Consider the following 17,973-nt stretch of genomic DNA (forward strand, 5'->3'; position numbering starts at 1 on the left):
CTCACCATCTAAAATAAGCATGCCCCATTCAAGAAATGTAGAACCAGGAACAGATATAGCTCTTGGTTCTCTCCAGACCTGACTGCCCTTAACCAACACAAAAAACATCATATGGCATTCTGCATTAGCATCGAACAGCCCCCGTGATATGGAACTTTTCAGGGAAGCTAGAAACCAATATACAAAGGCAGTTAGGAAAGCCAAGGCTAGCTTTTTCAAGAAGAAATTAGCTTCCTGCAACACAAACTCAAAAACGTTCTGGGACACTGTAAAGTCCTTGGAGAATAAGAATACCTCCTCCCAGCTGCCCACTGCACTGAAGATAGGAAACACTGTCACCACTGATAAATCTACTATAATTGAGAATTTCAATAAGCATTTCTCTACGGCTGGCCATGCTTTCCACCTGGCTACCCCTACCGTGGTCAACAGCACTGCACCCCCCACAGCAACTCGCCCAAGCCTTCCCCATTTCTCCTTCTCCCAAATCCAGTCAGCTGATATTCTGAAAGAGCTGCAAAATCCAAAGATTGGAAAGCAGCTGCAGTCATCCCCCTCTTCAAAGGGGAGGACACTCTTGACCCAAACTGCTACAGACCTATATCTATCCTACCCTGCCTTTCTAAGATCTTCGAAAGCCAAGTCAACAAACAGATTACCGACCATTTCTAATCCCACCATACCTTCTCCGCTATGCAATCTGGTTTCAGAGCTGGTCATGGGTGCACCTCAGCCACGCTCAAGGTCCTAAATGATATCTTAACCACCATCGATAAGAAACAATTCTGTGCAGCCGTGTTCATTGACCTGGCCAAGGCTTTCGACTCTGTCAATCACCACATCCTCATCGGCAGACTCGATAGCCTTGGTTTCTCAAATGATTTCCTCGCAATTGCCTCACCAACTACTTCTCTGATAGAGTTCAGTGTGAAAAATCGGAGGGCCTGTTGTGCGGGCCTCTGGCAGTCTCTATGGGGGTACCACAGGGTTCAATTCTTGGACCGACTCTCTTCTCTGGGCGGCAGCGTAGCCTAGTGGTTAGAGCGTTGGACTAGGACCCGGAAGGTTGCGAGTTCAAACCCCCGAGCTGACAAGGTACAAATCTGTCGTTCTCCCACTGTTCCCAGGCCGTCATTGAAAATAAGAATGTGTTCTTAACTGACTTGCCTGGTTAAATAAAGGTAAAAAAAAAATAAAAAAAAAATACATCAATGATGTCGCTCTTGCTGCTGGTGAGTCTCTGATCCAGCTCTACACAGACGACACCATTCTGTATACTTCTGGCCCTTCTTTGGACACTGTGTAAACAACCCTCCAGGTGAGCTTCAATGCCATACAACTCTCCTTCCGTGGCCTCCAATTGCTCTTAAATACAAGTAAAACTAAATGCATGCTCTTCAACCGATCTCTGCCTGCGCCTGCCCACCTGTCCAACATAACTACTCTGCACATTTACATTACATTTACATTTAAGTCATTTAGCAGACGCTCTTATCCAGAGCGACTTACACGGTTCTGACTTAGAATATGTGGACAACTACAAATACCTAGGTGTATGGTTAGACTGTAAACTCTCCTTCCAGACTCACATCAAACATATCCAATCCAAAGTTAAATCTAGAATTGGCTTCCTATTTTGCAACAAAGCATCCTTCACTCATGCTGCCACACTCATGCTGCCACATGTAAAACTGACCATCCTACCGATCCTCGACTTCGGCGATGTCATTTACAAAATAGCCTCCAATACCCTACTTAATAAATTGGATGCAGTCTATCATAGTGCCATCCGTTTTGTCACCAAAGCCCTATATACTACCCACCACTGCGACCTGTTTGATCTCGTTTGCTGGCCCTCGCTTCATACTCATCGCCAAACCCACTGGTTCCAGGTCATCTACAAGACCCTGCTAGGTAAAGTCCCCCCTTATCTCAGCTCGCTGGTCACCATAGCATCTCCCACCTGTAGCACACGCTCCAGCAGGTATATCTCTCTGGTCACCCCCAAAACCAATTCTTCCTTTGGCTGCCTCTTCTTCCAGTTCTCTTCTGCCAATGCCTGGAACGAACTACAAACATCTCTGAAACTGGAAACACTTATCTCCCTTACTAGCTTTAAGCACCAGCTGTCAGAGCAGCTCACAGATTACTGCACCTGTACATAGCCCATCTATAATTTACCCCAAACAACTACCTCTCCCCCTTCTGTATTTATTTATTTATTTTGTTCCTTTGCACCCCATTATTTCTATCTCTACCTTGCACATTCTTCCACTGCAAATCTACCATTCCAGTGTTTTACTTGCTATATTGTATTTACTTTGCCACCATGGCCTTTTTTGCCTTTACCTCCCTTATCTCACCTCATTTGCTCACATTGTATATATACTTATTTTTCTACTGTATTATTGACTGTTTGTTTGTTTTACTCCATGTGTAACTCTGTGTTGTTGTATGTGTCGAACTGCTTTGCTTTATCTTGGCCAGGTCGCAATTGAAAATGAGAACTTGTTCTCAACTTGCCAACCTGGTTAAATAAAAGTTAAATAAATAAAAAACATTTTTGAGGGAAACCTGTTTCAGTCTTCCAGAGATTTGAGAATAGGAAGGAGGTTAACCTTCCAGCAAGACAATCAACCTAAGCATACTGCTAAAGCAACACTTGAGTGGTTTAAGGGGAAACATTGAAATGTCTTGGAATGGCCTAGTCAAAGCGTAGATCTCAATCCAATTGAAAATCTGTGGTATGACTTAAAGATTGCTGTACACCAGCAGAACCCATCCAAATTGAAGGAGCTGGAGCAGTTTTGCCAAAAATCCCAGTGTCTAGATGTGCCAAGCTTACAGAGACATACTCCAAGGGACTTGCAGCTGTAAGTCAAAAGGTGCAAAAGGTGGCTCTACAAAGTATTGACTCTATTTTGTTTGGGAGGGGGGTGAATAGTTATTTTTTTTGTCTTATTCCTTGTTTGTTTCACAATAAAAAATATTGTGCATCTTCAAAGTGGTAGGCATGTTGTGTAAATCAAATGATATAAACCCCCCAAAAATCTATTTTAATTCCAGGTTGTAAGGCAACAACATAGGAAAAATGCCAAGGGGGTGAATACTTTCACAAGCCACTGTAGCTATGACCCCCTTACATATTAATGTAATCACAAAATCATTTTTTCTGATTATTATCATCAATGGCTTCTCAACAGCTGTAGCAAATTGTCCATTGTAGGAAATCCTCACTGGTACTCTACATTATAGAAAGACCCTAATGTACCTGGATCTTGAAGGCTAAACAGCCGATAAAACCCCCCATAACTGATCCAAATGGTTGCCCAATCAGGCAGGCTAGATGCAGTTATTTCAAAATGAATATACATTCAAAACACCAGGCTTTTGAGTGGTTATTCAAATGACATAGGCTATTCACTGCAGTTTCCAGAAACAGTAGACTTTTTCAGGCTTGGAAACAATAATAACGTTCTTTATTACATTGTGTTGTTTTAGCTTCGGTAGGATACATTTCTTGTTCCTAAGAAACTGAAACAATAGGGTAGCTTTTCAAGATGGTACATGGGGACTGGGAGGGAGCGCACTCGGGTCGTGTCTACACTTAACACTTACACATGACTTCTGCTATCAGAATATGAATAACATATTGAAAGGAAAGGTGTTCTGATCTGGCTGCCCTCTTCCACTTCAGGAAAGGAAAGCGTCATCAGCACTCCTCCCACAAGTCTCTAGACAGCTTGTGATTTGGGACAGAAAAAACACTTTTTCATTATACCATTGGAGGAAATACATTCCTAGCGTGAGGAATGTGTTTGCTGGCCTCATAAATGCTAGCCAACTAGCTAATATGAAAAAATAGGATTGGTTTATTTGGCTAGAGTTATGCTAACCCGTTTGCAATCCTTTTAGAATTGCCTGCTAGCCATCAACAGAGCGACAGAGGTCAGCTGGCTAGTTAGCTACAGTAGTTAGCTACTGCCATCAGTTGTTGTGTTTTTATCATATTTAGCCTATTCCACCATTTGTAGAATGCATACTGACATTTGAATATAGTGCTGGAAAAGGGAATCCGGACACACTTTGGACAGGGTAGACACATTTAAATGTTTGGTATTCCATGATCAGTACTCTAACACGGAACCCAAACCGGCTGCACGCATGCGCCATCGTGCGCTATCGTGCAGACAAAATGAGAAACAAATCCAGAAAATAACATTGTAGGATTTTTAATGAATTTATTTATTTTCTGGATTTTCTTTCTAATTTTGTCTGTCATAGTTGAAGTGTACCTATGATGGAAATTACAGGCCTCTCTCATATTTTTAAGTGGTAGAACTTGCACAATTGATGGCTGACTAAATACTTTATTGCCCAACTGTATATGGTGATTGGCAACTACATTTTCATAGTATTACCACGACAACCGGCAAAACAGTTTGTCTTTCAATCACCCATGTGGGTATAACCAATGAAGAGATGGCACGTGGGTACCTGCTTCTATAAACCAATGAGGAGATGGGAGAGGCAGGACTTGCAGCCCGATCTGCGTCAGAAATAGGAATGACTTCTATTTTAGCCCTTGGCAACACAGACGCTAATTGGTGCGCGCGAGCAGTGGGTGCAATAATTGAATAACATATATTCCTAAATTTATTTTGCAACACTCGGGTCGTGGTCAGCCTATTAGTCTAGACACAGGCTACCTATTTAGGTATTTGGTGTCTTATAAGGATCCCCATTAGCTGTTGCAAAAGCAGTGAATTTCAAAGACAGATTCAACCACAAAGACCAGTGAGTTTGTCAAATGTCTCGCAAAGAAGGGCACCTATTGGTAGATGGGTTCAAAAAAAGCAGACATTGAATATCTCTTTGAGCATAGTGTTATTAATTACAATTTGGTGTATCAATACACACAGTCACTACAGAGATATAGGCGTCCTTCCTAACTCAGTTGGTGGAGAGGAAGGAAACTGCTCAGGGATTTCATCATGAGCCCAAAGGTGACTTTAAAACAATTACAGTTGAATAGCTGTGATAGGAAAAAACTGAGGATGGATGAACAACATTGTAGTTACTCCACAATACTAACCTAAATAACAGAGTGAAAAGAAGGAAGCATGTACAAAATAAACATTGTCCAAAACATGCATACTGTTTGTAATAAGACACTAAAGTAAACCTTCACAAAATGTGGCAAAGAAATGTACTTTATGTCCTGAATACAAAGCGTTATGTTTGGAGCAAGTCCAACGAAACACATCACTGAGTACCACTCTACATATTTTCAAGCATGGTGGTGCCTGCATCATGTTAAGGGCATGCTGGTCATCGGCAAGGACTAGGGAGTTTTTAGGATGAAACGGAATAGAGCTAAGCAGAGGCAAAATCCTAGAGGAAAACCTGGTTCAGTCTGTCTTCCAAAACACACTGAGAGACAAATTCAACTTTCAGCAGGACAATAACCTAAAGCAGAAGGCCAAATATACACTAGAGTTGCTTACCAAGACGACATAGAATGTTTCTGAGTGGCCTAGTTACAGTTTTGAATTAAATCAGCTTGAAAATCTATGGCAAGACTTGAAAATGGTTGTCTTGCAATGATCAACAACATCAACACATTAGCAAATATTTCAAAAAACGTGTTTTCACTTTGTGACTATGTCACTATGGGGTACTGTGTGTAGATAGAATATGTAATACATTTTGAATTCAGGATGTAACACAACAAAATGTGGAATAAGTCAAGAGGTATGAATACTTTCTGAAGGCACTCTATGTAGTTGCTTGACTTAGGTAGATGTTACGATGCAAAATACCTTAGTCTGATTAGTAATGCCGACCTTGAAAGTTACGTTTTTGTGTGTTGTTTGTGTGTGCATTCTTTGACCACCATATCCCATCTGTTCATCATCCATCATCCCATTAACTTTGCTTGTTACGATGGTGCCGGAGGGGAGGGCTGCCAACTTATCGGCTCTTATGCTATTTTGTTTGTTTTTTCGCGTTGTTCGTAACTTGTTTTGTACATAACGTTGCTGCTACCATCTCTTATGACCGAAAATGAGCTTCTGGACATCAAAACTGCGATTGCTCACCTCAAAATTGACGAAGAGTTTTTTTTAATGAGTCGGACAGGAGGGATATATTACTACAGAAACCTGACCAGGCCCAGATCCCTGTGATTCGCTGGAAAAGAAAACTGAGATTTCGTGGAAGAAGATCAGGCAACGAGTGGCTAATCTGCTCTTGCCTTCTGTCCTGTAAGCTAACGTCCAATCGCTGGAAAATAATGGGACGAGCTGAAAGCACGTATATCTTACCAACAGGACATTAAAACTGTAATATTTAATGTTTCACTGAGTCGTGGCAGAACAACGTCAATAAGAACATACAGGTTATACACTCCATCGGCAGGACAGGACATCAGCCTCTGGTAAGACATGGGGCAGGGGCCTATGCAAATATGTGAACAACAGCTGGTGCACAATATCTAAGGGAGTCTCAAGGTTTTGCTCGTCTGAGGTAGAGTATCTCATGATAAGCTGTAGACCACACTATCTACCTAGAGAGTTTTCATCTGTATTTTTCGTAGCAGTCTACATACCACCACAAACCAATGCTGGCACTAAAACCACGCCCAATGAGCTGTATACGGCCATAAGCAGACAGGAAAACGCTCATCCAGAGTTGGCGCTCCTACTGGCCGGGGACTTAAGGCAGGGAAACTTAAATCAGTTTTACCTAATCTCTAACAGCATGTTAAATGTGCAACCATCGAGAAAAGAAATCTAGACCACATTTACTCCACACACAGAGACGTCTCCCTCGCCCTCAATTTGGCAACTATGACCATAATTCTATCCTCCTGATTCCTGCTTTGAAGCAAATATTAACGTTGGAAGCACCAGTGACTCAGTCTATAAAAAAGTGGTCAGATGAAGCAGATGCTAAATGAAAGGACTGCATTGCTAGGCCAGACTGGAATATGTTCCGGGATTCTTCTGATGGCATTGAGGAGTACACCACATCAGTCACTGGCTTAATCAATAAGTGCATAGAGGATGTCCACCCCCCAGGGTGGCGCAGTGATTAAGGGCGCTGTACTGCTGCGCCAGCTGTGCCACCAGAGAATCTGGGTTTGCGCCCAGGCTCTGTCGTAACTGGCCGCGACCGGGAGGTCTGTGGGGCGACACACAATTGGCCTAGCGTTGTCCGGGTTAGGGAGGGGTTGGTCGTTAGGGATATCCTTGTCTCATCGCGCACCAGCGACTCCTGTGGCGGGCCAGGCGCAGTGCGCGCTAACCAAGGTTGCCAGGTGCACAGTGTTTCTTCCGACACATTGGTGCGGCTGGCTTCCGGGTTGGATGCGCACTGTGTTTAGAAGCATTGCGGCTTGGTTGGGTTGTGTATAGGTAGACGCATGACTTTCAACCTTCGTCTCTCCCGAGCCCGTACGGGATTTGTAGCGATGAGACAAGATAGTAGCTACTAAACAGGGGTAAAAAAATTATTTAAAAAAGTGACTGTATACCCCAACCAGAAGCCTTGGATTACAGGCAACATTTGCACTGAGCTAAAGGGTAGAGCTCCCACTTTCAAGGTGCGGGACTCTAACCCAGAAGCTTATACAGAATTAAGATCAAATCGTACTACACCGGCTCCGACGCTCGTCGGATGTGGCAGGGCTTGTAAGATATTACAGACTACAAAGCAAAGCACGAGCCTACCAGGCGAGCTAAGTAACTTCTATGCTCGCTTCGAGGCAAGTAACAATGAAACATGCATGAGAGTATCAGCTGTTCCGGACGACTGTGTGATCACGCTCTCCGCAGCCGAAGTGAGTAAGACCCTCAAATAGGTCAACATTCACAAGGCCGCAGGACCAGACGGATTACCAGGACGTGTACTCCGAGGGTGCGCTGACCAACTGGCAAGTATCTTCACTGACATTTTCAACCTCTCCCTGCCTGAGTCTGTAATACCAACATGTTTCAAGCAAAACACCATAGTCCCTGTGCCCAAGAACACTAAGGTAACGTGCCTAAATGGCTACTGACCTGTAGCACTCACGTCTGTAGCCATGAAATGTTTTGAAAGGCTGGTCATGGCTCACATTAACACAATTATCCCAGAAACCCTAGACCCACTCCAATTTGCATACCGCACCAACAGATCCACAGATGATGCAATCACTATTGCACTCCACACTGCCCTTTCACACCAGGACAAAAGGAACACCTATGTGAGAATGCTATTCATTGACTACAGCTCAGCGTTCAACACCATAGTGCCCTTAAAGCTCATCACTAAGCTAAGGATTAAATAACTGGATCCTGGACTTCCTGACAGGCCGTCCCCAGGTGTTAAGGGTAGGTAACAACACAACCGCCACGCTGATCCTCAACACGGGGACCCCTCAGGGGTGTTTGCTCAGCCCCCTCCTGTACTCCTTGTTCACTCATGACTGCACGGCCAGGCACGACTCCAACACCATCATTAAGTTTGCTGATGACATAACAGTGGTAGGCCTGATCAACGACAACGATGAGACAGCCTATAGGGAGAAGGTCAGAGACCTGATCGTGTGGTGCAAGGACAACAACTTCTCAATTACCTCGACACCAGGTACTTCACATGTAAGTACAGACCTTTGACCTCTGACCTTTCGAGAGTGATTTTTTATATATTGTATTATTCTAATCATTGTAATTATGTGATATACATTTTTATAAGCATGCTCCCAGTGATTATATAGGAGCGGATGTGTCTTTGCATATTCCCAGGGTCTCTTCCCTGTATCATGGTACAGTACCAACCAATTAAAGATAACAAGATGGTGCCGACAGACAGGACATCCGTGCTTCTAGTTCCTTGACAACTTTGCAGTATTTTTTATTTGTTTATGGGTTACCAGAGCAGTGGGAACTCAACACCATTACCAGCATTACCAGCATTACGACCAGGAATATGACTTTCCCGAATCGGATCCTTTGTTCGTACCCCCCAGGGCAATTGAACTGATTACAGAGGCTGATCCAAAACATTGCCGGTGGAGAAGAGGTGTTAAGCTATGCATAATTATATATGCAAAGAAAAAACAAAGTTTGATAACATGACGATTCCCACTCTCTCTTCACCTGACTATATGGCTTCAGGATTCTTTACTACTGGGTTCGACAAAAATGAAGGCTGTGAAAAACCTCCTCATGCTTTCACCCAGTCTTCCCCCTCCGGCCACATATTCCAAAAAGTGTTCCCAATCCATGTCATTCTCACATCTCCTTCATCCATAGCCACCCAATATATATGTGCGGTAGCCTTAATCACTTTACCTCATCTTGAGGTAACTCAGCACTGTATATACGATTCAACATCAATGCCCTCAGAAGATGATATCCCAACAATGCTACTAAAGTAACCCCTGCTACTACTATGCCCATGACACATACCTCAAAATCCCTCATTTGAGCCGTAGTCCAATTCCATGCTGTTGCTACAGCATCCTTCAGTTACTGTCCCTACAGTGACTGCCGTGAGATCACTCTTATGTTCCACAAAACCTTGACTTGAACAGGGAAGAGAGAGAACACGTTTAATCATTTCAAACCAATCTTGATGCGATTAAGACTGGGGTAAGAACAGTCCATTTGTTCTGTTCTATGCCCATGGGATGCTAGTCTCCATGCCCGTCTCCTTGGGTGTTAATACAAGACACAGACTATGAGCCTTGTATGTAATTAATTGTACAGTATCATCCAGCAATCCATATGTATTTATGCTCTTTAACATTAGGATTCTGATGAAGTTGTAAAACAAAACCCCTTCATGGTTGACCTAAGCTATCATCTAGTGGGTTCTCTAATAACCTCCCTCTCGGAGGACCCTAAAAGATATGGTTTCTAGGGATAAAAACCCTTCCTAGACCCAATAAATTTAAGCAGTTCACCCACCTCTCATGTCTTAGGAGCTATGCTCTCTGTCTTTCTCTCTCTCCTTACCGAATCATAATTTTAAAACATATCCAACCCAAATTTAGAAAGACTCAACGTAAAGCACTAAGGACTGTCAATCACTCGAATTCAAGCCCCTCAACCCAGCACACATTGTCACGGTTAGAATGTACATTTACAAACGGGACCATATATTACCGGTATTAACTTTTCTCATAAAAAATTGGTTTGTCCCTGTTTTACTGTCGCGGTTGGCAAGGTAATGACGGTATCTCAATTCATTCTTAGTTTAAATTACTATAAATTTGCAGTGTGCAGACCTCCATAATCAACCTGCTACCCCATATAAGCAGTTTAGGGCAACCCTAAATTAAGTTACAGACACAGTTGACCACCCCCCTTTTTCCCGACACTCATCTTCTTCATTTTCTTCTTGTAACATTCTTCCTCTTCTTCTGACAAGGAGTAAGAGATATCGGACCAATTTGCAGCGCGGTAATTGTTCATTTTAATATGTCAAACTGAACACTACAAAATACAAAATAACAAAGTTAAACAAATGAAACAGTCCCGTGTGGCACAAACACTAACGTGGAAAATAATCACCCACAACTCAAAAGTTAAACCAGGCCACCTAAGTATGGTTCTCAATCAGGGACAACGATTGACAGCTGCCTCTGATTGAGAACCATACCAGGCCAAACACAGAAATTCCAAATCATAGAAAAAGGAACATAGACAATCCACCCAACTCACACCCTGACCATTCTAAACAAAGAAATAACAACAGAAGTAAGGTCAGAACGTGACACTTCTTCATAGCTTCACAGTTCATCTTCACAACGGCACATAGGTAATTCATGCCTATCACAGTTGATTGCCCTTGATAATGTCCCGATTTCAATATCCAAAGAAATTAATCAGTTTTCCCAAGTACACGAGCCTCTCACCTGAGCCGCCACCACCATTCTGTACAGTCCGTTCTTCCCACCAGTACACCAGCAGCACGAGATAAGTTCGAACGTGATCTCTCTCCATGCTCACTCCATATGCACAGTCTCAGGACTCAAGCCACTCTCCTGCTAGGAGAGATAAAAGACACGGTGGTATTGACCGCCTGTGTCACTCTTCTTCAGCCGGTTAGGGAGGGTTTTGAGGTTCACACACTGTTCATGGTTAAATTATCCCTTCCATGCATCAAGACACCATCTATGGTCACCTTTGCCATAACTCGAGAGAGAGGACAGAGCAAAACAATAGTTTAAGACACTTCTGAATCTGGAAATAAAGACCATTTATTCACCATATGACAGATTATTACATTCACAATTTTCTTAATACCAAAATCTCAATGTCAAATGTCAAAGAGCATAACAACACACCGTTGAAACTATTTTCCAAATTGTCCTCTATCTAGAGGATAGCGAAGGAGTCAGGCACAGGACACAGCTAAGAGTAAAACCACTGTATTTACTCCAACCGAGAACGGAACAAAAATCCCGTTATAAAACAAATACAAAACAGGATACGAACTCCAACACACGAAAGACAATCACTCACAAAAGAAAAAGGGAAACCAGAGGGTTAAAATAAGGAACATAATCATGGGATGGGAACCAGGTGTGTAAAACAGACAAAAAAAAAAGGAAAAATGAAACATGGATCGGTGGCCTCTAGAAAGCCGGTGGAGTTGACCGCCGAACACCGCCCAAACAAGGAGAGGGAACAACTTTGGTGGAATTTGTGACAGTACCCCCCCTTGATGCGCGGCTCTAGCTGCGCGCTTACACCGGCCTCGGGGACGACCCAGGGGACGAGAAGCAAGGTGATCCGGATGGAGTCGGTGAAATTCCTGTAGTAACGAGGGTCCAGGATGTCCCCCACCGGTACCCAGCATCTCTCCTCCGAGCCATACCCCTCCCACTCCATGGGGTACTTAAGGTCTCTCGCCCGATGTCTTGAGTCCATGATGGCTCGTACTGTATACGCCGGGGCCCCCTCGATGTCCTGAGGGGGTGGAGGAACCTCTCGCACCTCAGACTGCTGGAGCGGACCAGCCACCACTGGCCTGAGGAGAGACACATGGAACAAGGGGTTAATACGGTAATCGGGGGGAGCTGTAACCTATAGCAAACCTCGTTCAGTCTCCTCAGGACTTTGAATGGCCCCACAAACCGCGAACCCAGCTTCCGGCAGGGCAGGTGAATGGGCAGGTTTCAGGTCGAGAGCCAGACCCGATCCCCCGGTGCATACACCGGGGCCTCACTGCGGTGACGGTCGGCACTCATCTTCTGCTGCCTGATGGCCCTTTGCAGACGCACATGGGCATCGTCCCATGTCTACTCCGAGTGCCGAAACCATTCATCCACCGCAGGAGCCTCGGTCTGGCTCTGATGCCATGGTGCCAGGACCGGCTGGTAACCTAGCACACACTGAAAAGGTGACAGGTTAGTGGAGGAGTGGCAGAGGGAGTTTTGAGCCATCTCTGCCCAGGGGAGAAGCACCGCCCTCTCCCCCGGCCGGTCCTGGCAATAGGACCGCAGAAACCTACCCAACTCCTGGTTGACTCTCTTCACTTGCCCGTTGCTCTCGGGGTGAAAACCTGAGGTAAGGCTGACCGAGACCCCCAGACGCTCCATAAACGCCCTCCAGACTTTAGACGTGAATTGGGGACCCCGATCAGAAACTATATCCTGAGGCACCCCGTAGTGCCGGAATACATGGGTGAACAGGGCCTCCGCAGTCTGTAGGGAGACCGGGCAAAGGAAGGAGACGGCAGGACTTAGAAAACCGATCCACAATGACTAGGATCGTGGTGTTACCCCGCGAGGGTGGAAGATCCGTCAGGAAATCCACCGAGAGGTGTGACCACGGTCGTTGTGGAATGGGAAGGGGTTGTAATTTCCCTCTGGGCAGGTGTCCAGGTGCCTTGCACTGTGCGCACACCGAACAGGAGGACAAATAAACCCTCACGTCCTTGGCTAACGTGGGCCACCAGTACTTCCCAGCAAGGCAGCGCACTGTCCGAACCGATGCCAGGATGACCAGAGGAGGGTGAAGTGTGGGCCCAACAGATCAAGTGATCGCGGACATCGAACGGAACATACTTACACCCAACCGGACACTGGGCAGGAGTGCGCTCTGAAGGTGACGCCCGTTCGATGTCTGCGTTCACCTCCCACACCACTGTTGCCACCAGGCAAGAAGCTGGAATAATGGGAGCGGGGTCTGCGGACCACTCCTCTGTGTCATACATCCGGGACAGTGCGTCTGCCTTAACATTCTGAGAACCTGGTCTGTAAGGAGAGGGTGAAAGAAAAGCAGGTGAAAAACCTTGCCTGGCGAGTGTTCAGTCTCCTCGCTGCTCAAATGTACTCCAGATTGTGGTGGTAGGTCCAAATGAGAAAAGGGTGCCTGGCCCCCTCAAGCCATTGTGCCAGGCCGGGAGCAATGAACGCTAACCAGGTCGCCAGGTGCACGGTGTTTCCTCCGACACATTGGTGCGGCTGGCTTCCGGGTTGGACGTGCTGTGTTAAGAAGCAGTGCGGTTGGGTTGGGTTGTGTTTCGGAGGACGCATATGGTTTTCGACCTTCGCCTCTCCCGAGTCCGTACGGGAGTTGCAGCGATGAAACAAGCCTGTAACTAAAAAAGGGGTTAAAAAATGTAAAAAACGCTGGTGTTTTTTTTCTTCTTTTTTTTCTTTCTTTTTATGTCATTGTGCCAAGTCACAATTGCATCCCGGAATTCTCTATTAAATTGGAATTTTCCGTTAGCAGGGAAATGCTTATAAATTTTATCCAGTTTGCAAAAAAATTCCCATATTCGAGCCGAATTGGTAGAATGCTTGTGCACCTCTTTTAGCTCCCCTATGGACTTATTGAACTTTTCTTCCTCTAGCCCAGCTTTACAGGGAGAACTGGGTCCACCGGTCACCTTTTCAATAATTAGTATTCTGACACTTCTCCGGACGTGTCCAGGGTCTTTAGATTTCTTCACTCCCGGCTCTAATACACACCTTCTATTAACTATTTTCCAAGGTAGCGCTACCCACTTCCCCGGAGAATAGTTATGGTATTTGTGCCTATTAATTCGTCACAGCACTTAATACCTTGTATTAGAACCCACACTATTGCAAATGTATTACTGGAGAATTACGGATTACCTAATGTCTTATTCCAGTGTTACGCCTAAAATATCACTGTTGTTGACAACAGACATGACCAAAATTATTCACAGTTGTCTTCTTATTTCCACATAATCTGTCACGGTTTCCTGCCCCAATAGGGCATAAACCAACCTCTCTTGATGTTGCTACTGCTAATATACTCAAATCATGTTCAAACAACATTTGAAAATATTTTTTATTTTCTAACCATGGATGAGGCTCTCCTCCAGAACATTTAGGCAACCTTCTATACTAGTACCCAAGCATGACACTATATCCTTCCACTTACACTATACTGCCTCACAGCCAATATGGCTGAGACGTTCACCCTCCTTATGGGTCTGGCTGATAAACCACTACACTAGGGATTTACCCTCCACAGGACCACCCTGTTCAGGACTTACCCCCTCTCTTTACGAGACTTACCCTCCACACGAATGATCCTGCACGGGACTTACTCTCTCTCTAAAGCTACGACCAGTCATACATAATACAATGGGACAACTGAATAAGCTCAGGATTTCTAGGTCTGTGTCCTATAATTGATTCGGCCTATGACTTTCATCTCCCCAAGATGTCAGCTTGAGAAAATATTCACCCCCTTGGCATGTTTCCTATTTTGTTGCATTTCAAACTTACAAAATGAAAATAGATTTTTTGGGGTTTTGTATCATTTGATTTACACAACATGCTTTACACTTGTAAAATATTTTGAATCTTCAATTGTGAAACAAACAAAAAATAAGACAAAAAAACAGAAAACTTGAGCATGCATAACTATTCACCCCCCCCCAATGTCAATACTTAGTAGAGCCACCTTTTGCAGCAATTACAGCTGCAAGTCTCTTGGGGTATGTCTCTAAGCTTGGTACATCTAGCCACTGGGATTTTTGCCCATTCTTCAAGGCAAAACTGCTCCTTCAATTTGGATGGGTTCCACTGGTGTACAGCAATCTTTAAGTCATACCACAGATTCTCAATTGGATTAAGGTCTGGGCTTTGACGAGGCCATTCCAAGACATTTAAATGTTTCCCCTTAAACCACTCGAGTGTTTCTTTAGCAGTATGCTTAGGGTCATTGTCCTGCTGGAAGGTGAACCTCCTTCCCAGTCTCAAATCTCTGGAAGACTGAAACAGGTTTCTCTCAAGAATTTCCCTGTATTTAGTGCCAGTATTCCTAGTCCCTGCTGATGAAAAACGGTATTCTCAGGGTGAAGAGGTGTTGGGTTTGCGCCAGACATAGTGTTTTTCTTGATGGCCAAAAAGCTACATTTTTGTCTCATCTGACCAGAGTACCTTCTTCCATATGTTTGGGGAGTCTCCCACATGCCTTTTGGCAAACACCACATGTGTTTTACCTTATTTTTTCTTTAAGCAATGGCTTTTTCCTGGCCACTCTTCCGTAAAGATCAGCTCTGTGGAGTGTACGGCTTAAAGTGGTCTTATGGACAGATACTCTGCAGCTCCTTCAGGGTTGTCTTTAGTCTCTTTTTTGGCTCTCTGATTAATGCCCTCCTTGCCTGGTCCATGAGTTTTGGTGGGCGGCACCCTCTTGGCAGGTTTGTTGTGGTGCCATATTCTTTCAATTTTTTAATAATGGATTTAATGGTGCTCCGTGGGATGTTCAAAGTTTTGGATATTTTTTTTATAACCCAACCCTGATCTGTACTTCTTCACAACTTTGTCCCTGACCTGTTTGGAGAGCTCCTTGGTCTTCATGGTGCATCTTGCTGGGTGGTGCCCCTTGCTTAGTGGTGTTGCAGACAGGGGCCTTTCAGAACAGGTGTATATATACTGCGATCATGTGACAGATCATGTGGCACACAGGTGGACTTTATTTAACTAATTATGTGACTTCTGAAGGTAATTGGTTGCACCAGATCTTATTTCGGGGCTTCATAGCAAAGGGGGTGAATACATATGCACGCACCAGTTTTCCTGTCATTATTCTTTAGTAATTTTTTTAACCATGTTTTTCTTTTCATTTCTCTTCACCAATTTGGACTATTTTGTGTATGTCCATTAAATGAAATCCAAATAAAAATCCATTTAAATTACAGGTTGTAATGCAACAAAATAGAAAAAACACCAAGGAGGATGAATACTTTTGCAAGGCATTGTATTCCTACCTTGTTCCTGTTCACTGATTCGGACTCTCTAGTGCGACTGTAAATCGTGGTGAACCCTGCTTGCAGTGCCAACTGTAAAACTCACAGACGATTAGTAAAACTCAAACCAAGTTCATTCACCCAAAGACATGTTTGACTTATACCCAAATTTGTGTGGAGTATCCTCCTTCTCTTTAAACATGACATCTTTATTGCTAGGCAGGTTAAGTGATGCAGGCAATAAACTGTTCCTTCTCCCTTAATGTGACCTGACCTCAGCCCCCATTCTTCACTAAACCACATCTCTCCACCCTTATCAGTGCCTGCAACTATGTGATTGCCCTTCCTTTACTGAATACATTCCAAGCTTAATTGCCTCCACCATATACATTCCCGCTACAGATAACCATTAACATTAGGTTTACAAACCAGTCTATGTCACTCAATTATTCCATAGAATACCTGATAATTAACAATGTTTCAAGTTTTGTAGTCATCAGTGGTCTCACAGAAGAAGCTTATGACAGACAGCTTCTGTCAGAGAAGGACCTGACTTTCTAGAAAGCCTGTGATATCGCCCTTGGACTCGAGCTTGCCCACAGCGATACCATTGAGCTATCGGGAGATGCTGAACTTTAGAAAGGAGTTTACAAAGTCAGTGACACACGTGGAGGACAACACTCACAAGTCACACTTTTCTCACTCAAGGCTACACAAAAAAACAGCAGCCCACATCAGAAATGACAAATTCAAGTCACTACAGATGTGAAGGATATAAATCACCACAGTACATGTTGATTCATGTCACAACTGTGGAAAGTTGGACATTTACAGAGAGTATGTATAATAACGGAGCTGTGAGTCGGGAAGCAGGTGCAGATGAAACGTTTAATAAAACAAAACTAGTAACGAGACAATTCCATAAATTCCATATACGCTGGTAAACAAGAACAATACCAACTGGTGAGAAAACACAAGGGAGTGACATATAAAGGGGCGGAAATGATGAGGGTAATGAAGTCCATGTGTGAATCATAATGATTAACAGATGCGCATAATAATGAGTGCCAGGTGTGCGCAATGATTAATCCCAGGACCGGTGGTTAGTATTCTGACAACGTCGTAGGCCGGGGGGGATAGGAGAAGATGTGGCAGTATGTGAAGCTCCAAAATGCACAGCAAGAGCTCACAATGTGTCACACACAACACAAGACGAGGAAGGTACAGTTGAAACAGTACTGGAACTGTTCACAAAATACACAGCTCAACAATGGAAAGATGGAATCTACCTCTGGAAAACCAGTAAACATGCATTTGGACATCAGAGCTTCTGTATCTCTTGTTCCAGAGCGAATCTACGAAGAAAAATAATTCCCTCTTCAGCAGCATCCATCCACCTTTCATCATACATTGTTGACACTATTCCTGTGTTAGGACAGATCCAGGTACCAGTAGGTTGGTGGCACCTTAACTGGGGAAAATGGGCTAATGGTAATGCCTGGAGTGGAATTAGTGGAATGGTATCAAATACATTAAACAGACGGATTCCATGTGTTTGATGCCATTTAATTTGCTCCGTTCCAGCCATTATTATGAGCCGTTGTCACGTTCTGACCATAGCTCTTTTGAGTTTTCCTTGTTTTAGTGTTGGTCAGGACGTGAGCTGGGTGGGCATTCTATGTTGTGTGTCAAGTTTGTCCGTTTCTATGTATGGCCTGACATGGTTCTCAATCAGAGGCAGGT

This window comes from Oncorhynchus keta, chromosome 3 (genome assembly GCF_023373465.1).
Source record: "Oncorhynchus keta strain PuntledgeMale-10-30-2019 chromosome 3, Oket_V2, whole genome shotgun sequence".
NCBI lineage: Eukaryota > Metazoa > Chordata > Actinopteri > Salmoniformes > Salmonidae > Oncorhynchus > Oncorhynchus keta.